This window comes from Nuphar pumila, chromosome 14 (assembly GCF_984573655.1).
Source record: "Nuphar pumila chromosome 14, dmNupPumi1.hap1.1, whole genome shotgun sequence".
NCBI lineage: Eukaryota > Viridiplantae > Streptophyta > Magnoliopsida > Nymphaeales > Nymphaeaceae > Nuphar > Nuphar pumila.
The window spans coordinates 20,893,413-20,902,559 of NC_143262.1; positions in this window are offsets into that span (position 1 = coordinate 20,893,413).

Consider the following 9,147-nt stretch of genomic DNA (forward strand, 5'->3'; position numbering starts at 1 on the left):
AATTTCTTTGTTCTTAAAAGCATATGCATGAACTGCATCCATAGACTAGGCAGCAGTTTCTCTCTGTTAATTTTTCTGAATTCAATGCAACAACCAAACTTGTTGCTCATTTAGTTGTGCAGGATAGTTATGGAAAATTTGTGGAATAGAACTGGTGTGTTCTGGTCAAAATATTAAATAATTCTTGCATTCATGGCAATAAAAATGAAAAGAACCCCTGAACTTTTTTTATATTAAAGGATTTTTTTTCAATGTATTGTTGCATGTTTTTCGAAAGCCTCACTGCATTTCATCGTCCTTGGAACTCTTCTCCTTTATAAAAATTTTTCTTTCTTGGATTTCAAAAAAAAAAGCGTAAGAAAATCTTATATGTACTAAATGACAACATATCCAAAGTAGTAGGTCGATTTTGCCCACTCCTTTCAGTCGAGACTTGGTTCTTTGAACTATGCAATTTGGATATAATGTATAGGCCTGCATTAATCATTCATCTCAAGCTATAATTGTTGCCTTGATTTGCTTGGCTTAAGCCATTATAGAAATGTCTTGTAGCTTATGATCACGCTCATTTGTCATATGATTTATTCTTCCTACTTTAATTGCTAGCTGGCCTTTTATCTATTTGATGTTGTTTGAGTAAAATTAGGTTAACTTTATACACAAGATTCTTGTGCCCGTTGTTCTGGTTATTGATTGTAATTTTTCTTGTTACTGTTAGGCTGAGGAAAGGGTTGTTAGCTGCAGTGTTAATAATGTCTCTGCAATAGATCAATTGCATTTTATAAAAGAACTGCATATAAAGTAAGAATTTGTTTCCTCCTCTCACAATGTTTAGTAGTTGTATCAAGAAATTACACAACCATTCTTATGGGATCTATTCTGCTTGTGTTTCTTCAAGACTATTGATGAGCTTGGAATACCCAGATTAACAATTTCTGGTAATTATGATATTTGATGTAGTGTTGATGGAGGAATCCAGATTTAAAAGTTTAATGTTTATGGTCTTCTACTTTTGTATGCTTTCTCCCTATTTTTCAAAGGAGTGTTCCTTGGAAAAATATGATAGCTGGTATAAAAGTGTTTGACAATTCGTCAGTAAATTTCAAAATGGCACCTAACCTTCACCACGACCTTACCTACTATAAATTCAAAGGGGAAACAAGGAAAAAAGCATTGAATTTTGATTAATCAAAAGAGCTTGTCTTGTTTTTCAAGTTCTGTACTTTGGCAGTGACCGTGCAGTATTATTTTGTCTGATGAGATCACATTAGTTTATGATTACATTTGTTTATCCAGAACTGCTTGAGGAATTTGAACAACTGCTGATGGGGATTGCTTTGATAAAAGAATTGACACCTCGCACAAGGGACTATCTAGTTTCCTTTGGAGAGCGTATGTCTACACGTATTTTTGCTGCATATTTGAATAAAATTGGTGCCAAAGCCCGCCAAGTATGTTATTGTGCAGCTTAACATTTGTGTTAGCTACATATCATATATGCTTATGCAAGATTGTGGAATATAACACTTGGATTGTTTTTATTTTTTTTCCTTTGTTGATATTTCATGTATTCTTCTGGATATGTTGTAGTTATGCTACTGTAGCTACTGGATTAGTATACATAAGTCCATATTGTTTTGAATAGACCTCAATGGAAAAAGAAAGTTTTAGGTCACCATTCATGTTCGATTAATACAACTTACCATAACTTTCTGGTGATAAATGTTGATATGTAATCAAGTGAGAAGTATTTTTGTCATTTGACATCTTTAGTTGTTTTGTCCTAGAAAGCCAACTACATGTTTCATCCAACATTGACCGACTGTAACTTGTTATATGGAAGTTTCACTTTTATGTTGCAGGGCATAAATTTCTTTCCAAGTGGAGTTCATATTAGGGAATCTCATTTATCTCAAGATGTATATGTCATGATTAGCTTTGTCATAAGTTTAAAGCCTAATTTTATTTGGATGATCCTTCTTGTTCCTAAGCTGAATGGCTTAAATAACAACACGTATATGAGAAAATAAGTGAGGTTGATGGGTCATAAAATGTCTCAACCATTTCATGTATGTAAAGAATCAATAGTGGTAAATAACACTGATATAAGTTGTGATGATATTATACAGGTACATATACTTACATACATATATATACACATATACATATGGGTTTAATATTTGGTCAGGTTGCCATCATAATGGGTAGAAAGTGCCATCCTTTTGGATGTACATGGTTTGTTTAGTAGGAGATGGGTTTCGGATTGTGTGATACATGTAATGGCTTCCAACAGTCTGAAATCAATGGCTCACAATGTTAAAAAATTTAACATCAAAATATTGTGTTTCTACATCGAGAAAACATTATCCAAGGTGCATCCTAGCAAATTGACCATGATGAATGCATTCATGAGATCGAGTTTGGTCGATATTTTGTGCATCCATGATTCCCATCTTGGTTTTATTGTCAGGTTACAGTTATAAATACATGCATGCACACAAGCACATACATGTATTTATTTGTGTGGATGTACGTGCAATGACTGTTGAATATGTTAAGATTATATATATATATATTTCAGTCATTTAACTAGTAAGCTTTCTCTCGTGGTTCCTACTTTACCCCACCGCTTAGACACAATTGTTTTAATTTTTCTCGAGCTTATGTCTGGGACCCGATTTCTTATGGATCAGACCCGATTCGTTTAGATTTTTTTTTATATAATTTTGCGATGGATTAGCGACAAATAATATTCGTAGCTAATATTTAGTTTTGCGACGAAATATAATTTGTTGTTAATCTATCGCTAAAAAGGTGATAGATTAGCGACGGATTACTTTTCGCTGCAAAACCAAATGTGTGCTTGTTTAGTGATGGATTAGCAACGAATTACATTCGTCAATAATTAGTGACAGATTAGTTCTGTCGCTATTTAGCGACCAAGATTATGCGATGGACACTATCCATTGCTAAGTCATCGCTAAACACATTTAGTGACGGATTAGCGATGGATAGCATCAATCACTAATCCGCATTTTTCTTGTAGTGAGTTTGGACCAGATAGATGAAAGCATTGGGCCAGGATTTGGCTCTGATTTGGGCCTATACAATTAAACATAGGTTCCAGTATGGGCTGAATCGACTCTTCTTTAAAAAGAATTTCTGACTTATGGGGGTGTTTGCATGTGACGGAATGGGGTGATGTGGCACCCCCTCGTAGATTCCACTATAGCGGAAATGGAATCGGATGGCCTATGGGAACTGTTTTCATGAAAAACCTACCACAAGTGTGTAAAATGTCCTGCCCATCAAGGGTTTTCCGCAAAAATGCATGTTTTCAGTGTTTGTGTTGTCACTATGGGGGCCACGAAAATGCATGCCCATCGATGTGTTTTTGCTAAAAACAACTCAGTTTCCGTGACACGCCGATGAAAAGTTATGCATTGAGGAAACGTTTGTGAGTCCAAACACGGAAAGAGTCTAATGATGTTTTTAGGGTTGAGGGCACTTTTGTCTACCACGGCAGCACTTTCTGCAAAAGCCTCATCTGCAGAAACAAAGTCGGACACCACCTCCTCCCCCAAAGCAGATTATATGTTCCCCTCTCGAACATGCAGGTGCGTGTTCTCGGGTCTGAATGAGCGCCACATATGTAAGCATGTGGGGCTCATTTCCCCGTGTGTGTCAGCATCACTTAGCATCGGAGTTCGGTGTGTTTGCAAAGACTTAAGTACCCTTTCCCGCCATTAGTGTCATAAAATGATGTTTCAAGTAAAGGATAAAAAAAACCTCCCGTCAGAAAGGGATAAAATCATCATCATTTTCGCCCTAAGGAGTAAACTCCTCGGCTTTAACAATAGCTCCTCATAATATGTCCCCCTAAACATTTTGGATCACCCTTTGACAATGCACCATCTGTTGTAACAGTAGCTCTGATTGATGACACACCCTTTGTCGTCATCTACTGCCACCAGAGCACCCTTTGTCATCGTCTGCTTTCGTTGGAGCACCCTTTGCCGTTGTCTGCTGTCGCTGGAGCACCATTTGCCATTGTCTGCTGCCGCTGGAGCATCCTTTGTCATCGTTGTCGTCTATTATCATTGGAGAACCCTTTGTCGTCATTTGTTTGTGAGAAATAGTTGAACTACCAGAGAAATCAACATTCTGTCTATTGTTCATCATGATACTAGGGTGCAAGCATCGAACTGAGTAGACAGATAATAGTGATTTACAACAGAGATAATGATAACAATGTCAAACTGAGTAGAGTAGTGATTTATAATAGAAATTTGATAATAGAGTAGCGATTTACAATAGAAATCAGATAAGAGAGTAACGATTTATAGTAGAAATCAGATAAGAGAATAATGATTTACATTAGAAAACAGATCAAAGAGTAACGATTTACAGTAAAAATCAGATAAGCGAGTAGTGATTTACAATAGAAATCAAATCAGAGAGTAGCGATTTATAATAGAAATTAGATAAAAAAGTAGCGATTTACAGTAGAAATCAGATAAGAGAGAAACGATTTACAGTATAAATCAGATCAGATAGTAGCGATTTATAGTAGAAATCAGATCAGAGAGTAGCGATTTACCGTAGAAATTAGATGAGATAGTAGTGATTTACATTAGAAATTAAATCAGAGAGTAGCGATTTACACTACAAATCAGATTTTTATTGTAAATCGCTATTCTCTGATCTGATTTCTATTATAAATCGCTACTCTCTGATTTAATTTCTACTATAAATCATTACTCTCTTATCTGATTTTTATTGTAAATCGCTACTTTCTGATTTGATTTCTACTATAAATCGTTACTCTCTGATTTGATTTATACTATAAATCGCTACTCTCTTATCTAATTTCTACTGTAAATCGCTCTTTTCAGCAGAGAGAGTAAAAAAAAACCGCAGCCACCCAGAGAAATCTTATTGCTCTTTTCAACAGTTACAAGAGAGAGAGAAAAGAAAGAATTTATACAAGGCAAGGACAACAACCCTAAACCTAAACAAGTTTGGACCCGCACCGGGGGGAACCCCCGGACCCCCCCCCCTTCTGTAAGGAAAAAAACTATGAATCATGCTGCATAACTCATCAGGAATGAACGAGAAGGCGGCCATATGTTGTAACACAAGCTAAAAACAAAATCAAAATGTGCAAATCTATTTACGGGGAGCGAGAGGACATTTTCATCCAATGCATATCTATCTTATGGGAGGACATTTTCATCAAAAGCATATCTACCTTTTTTATATGTTATTTTATTATAAAGTCATTGTGGGCAACATTGGCATATGAATTATCGCGGGTCCCAAGATATTCCTTTGTACACACAGGAACACACGAATTTGTGTTCCGGGGAGAACACACACCACCCTCTCCTCCTCCCCGACCCAGCAGGAAAACCTTTAAGCGAAAATGGGGTCTTTGCATTGAAACGAGGGCCTCTTTCTTTGAGGAAAGAGATTAAGTGGAGACCGCAGAAATGCATGCGGCCTCGTTCATTTCTGCAGAAAGCCTCGATTTTTTGTGAGGACGACATTTGTGATTCAAGTCTCACGTGGTTAGAAGGCAATTTGGGAGGCAAAGACAGTGTCATCTCTCATGTTCAAAACTCCACCATGGTCATCTTCAAAGCCAAAGCAAGGAGCTCTTTATGCCCGGTTTGGACGATATGGGCTAAAACCTGGTCTTTGGTAAACTTGCTTTGTAAAAAATCAACATGCAAAGGGTTGTTTGGGTGACCCAAAACCTAGTTTTGATGGTTCTATTAAAAGAAAAAGTCTACTATTTCTCGGCTGGGAAATGGCCTGGCCGGTGTTGCCCTTGCTGGGCTACATTGACCCGGCTATTTCTCGGCTGGTGGCTGGCCAAACTGTTTTAATATATAGTTTTGATGGTTCTATTAAAAGAAAAAGTCTATTATTTCTCGGCTGGGAAATGGCCTGGCCGGTGTTGCCCTTGTTGGGCTACATTGACCCGGCTATTTCTCGGCTGGTGGCTGGCCAAACTGTTTTAATATATATATATATATATATATATATATATATATTCCGAACAGTGGCTGGGCAAAAAATTGTCAGACACATATGAGGGTAGTGAGGTTTCATGAGAAAGAAAGAGGAAGAAAAGGTAAGGGGTTGGGAAACAGGTCCCTTGTTAAACTTGGTCGAAAAAATAAGGGTGACCCAGTTTTGCTCCAAAACCTGGTGTGACACATAAAACCAAGTTTTCAACATAGTTTTGGGTGTCATCTAAATGGTACCTTAGGGTATGTTTGATGGCACGTCCCGCGCATCATGAAGGACGAAAAACCCAAAATGCACACCTTTTTTAGCAAATGTGGGATGAGGCTGATGCGCGCAACGCTGTCCGCCACATCCAATCTACATTGTTATATTGGTTTCACCCCCCTGTTATCAAACGAACAGGGCTGAGAGGAACATACAACTTAAAACAGATAGGTATGACCGCTGACACTCTCTCACACCTAACCCCGACTCCCATCTCGCCTCTCACCCCCTTCTCTGAACCTCTCTCCGGCTTCGGCCCCTCCGACGAACCTTTCTCTCTGGTCCCTCTGGCAAACCTCTCACACGTATCTCTCTCTGTTGGTTTTACTTCATTAAACCCCATTTTTTCAATTTAGGGTGAGTGATTCTAACCTCTCACAACCTATCGAGTGTATGCATGCTAGTTTTTTTTAGGGTTAAGGCTTGTGCAAGTTTAGGGTTTGGTCGTAAAACATTTTTTAGGAGTTTTGTTTACTAATCATTTGTGATGTTAAAACAGTTGACTTAGGGTTTAGAGTTAGACTTTTTATCCAGAACAGTCGGCTTAGGGTTTAGGGTTGAGTGATTCCCTCATTTCCTACAGAATGTACAGTAGATCCACTTTAAATCCAAATTTCGTAGGATCTAACCATGCATTTTCCCTCATTTTTTTTGTATACAAGCTCCAAAATATATGTACTTTGATTTGATCTCAGGCACAACATACAAAATCCACCATTTTTTGGTAGTTTGGAACATGTTTTCCTGCGAACAATAGTGTAGTAGCTCTGCAAAGCACTCTGTTTGTGTGTGACACAACTTTAATCATTTGTTAGTGATTTGGAGCTGAGATTTGGTGCACACGTAGTTTGGAATGTCTAGAATAGTTTGGACCAGGGTGTTGCGGTGAAATTTTTGCCATTTTGCAGTGTGTTTGGGTGATTTTCGGCAGACTGACCAGTTCTAGAACATAACACAATCATATTTTATGACATACTTTGTGCATGCATAGATGAGGATTGGCTTTGATTTTTTGTCAGTGTGATATCTGCAGTACATACTCAGTGTGTACAATTTTGCGTTTTTATGTACTTTTGTTGTGTCAAAGTCGGGTCCAGAATAAGTATGTGTTCTATATTTTTTATTTGTTGCTAAGTTTGTAAAGTGTGTACTAATTTGTTTTTGAGTTCGTAATTATATGGTAAATTGGCCAAGGGTGGCTATTGTGAACAAAGCTCTCTAATTGATTGAGTACAACTGGTTTTAGTGTTATAGAGAGGTGGAATCATTTGTTTTTGCTTGTAGGATGGATGACCCTGAGATTCTCTTAGCTTTTCAGGCTCACCCCCTCAATTTATATGTGTTTGTATAGTGTGTTGAATTCTTTTTGTATACATGTGACTCTGTGGGTGAAGCAGGTTATATGTTCCCCCCGGAACAGGCAGATGTGTGTTCTCGGGTCAGAATGAGTGCCACATATGTAAGCACATGGGGCTCGTTTCTCCGTGTGTGTCTGCATCACTTAGCATCAAAGTCTAGTGCATTTGCAAAGACTAAAGTATCTTTTCCTGCCATTAGCGCCATGAAATGATGTTTCGAGTAATGTACCAAAATCTCCTCCAGCAAGAAAATGGAGGATAACATTTTGTTTTCTCCCTAAGCAACACCTCTGCTTGAAGAATCTCAACCTCGAAATATGTCGCCCTCTCCATTCTGAATCACCCTTACACCTCCGGACGAGCACCCTTTGCGTTGTTTGCTGCCGTGGGAGCACCCTTTGTCATCGTTTGTTGTTGGAGCACTTTTTACCGTCGTCTGTTGTCGAACTACCTTTTACCGTCGTCTGTTGTCGGACCACCCTTTGTCGAGTAGCTGAGGATCTATCATATATTAAATAAAAAAAAGCAGATTCAAAAGTATACTTTGCAGTTGATAGCTCTATGTTCTTCTGCAGAAGTTCTGACAACAACTTTGTATCAGAGGTCAAATCCCACATATCCTTTGCAAGCAAACAAGCTCATTCGTAATGGCATCCCACTGCACCATTCAAATCGATACAGTTTCTCAGATGTTTGTTATGTTCAATATTGTTTCAATTGGTGGTTGTATATACTCATCGAAGAGAAATAATTGAAGATCTTTACAAAGAATGGGTTGACCCTGCCAAAGGAAAGCTGATTCAGTTATTTGTAATGATCTTCGAGATATTATTTACCATGCCAATAAAAGTAATGATTTATCGTATTAGCATGTTTTGAAGTGATTCATACGACAAATATCGTAATAATTGACGCTAGCAAACACATAATATCTATTTACAATGATTCATATTTTAAATAATGTGCAGCAAGTTTAATAGAAATCACTAAATGAGCAACGATTTGAACACACACATCGATGTACGTATCACATAATATACTACAAATCGATACGACATTTCAGCATAATCACTTATTCATATTACAAATCGACACGATAAACGTAAGTACTGTTATGCCCCACAAACCCTGAACAACAACAATCATGGTAACTTCATAAATCATAAATACAAATCGTGAAGCCTGATCCATCAGATATTGAATGCCACATATTTTGGTAACAAAGCCAAATCGACACGATTTATGATTTATGAGTTATGATTTATACGTTTAAAGCAGCAACGATTTATATATTTAACGCAGTAGCGATTTATGATATATAAAGTTACCCAGATTTGTACTCAAGTTTGCTAAATCGTACAACGATGTTTACTGTTGAAGCCCAAACGTTACAACGATATATACTTATGAAGAGTGTGATTTATACATCGATTTGTAAGTTTAAAGCAGCGATTTGTACGCTTAAATTAGAAACAATTTATACGTTTGA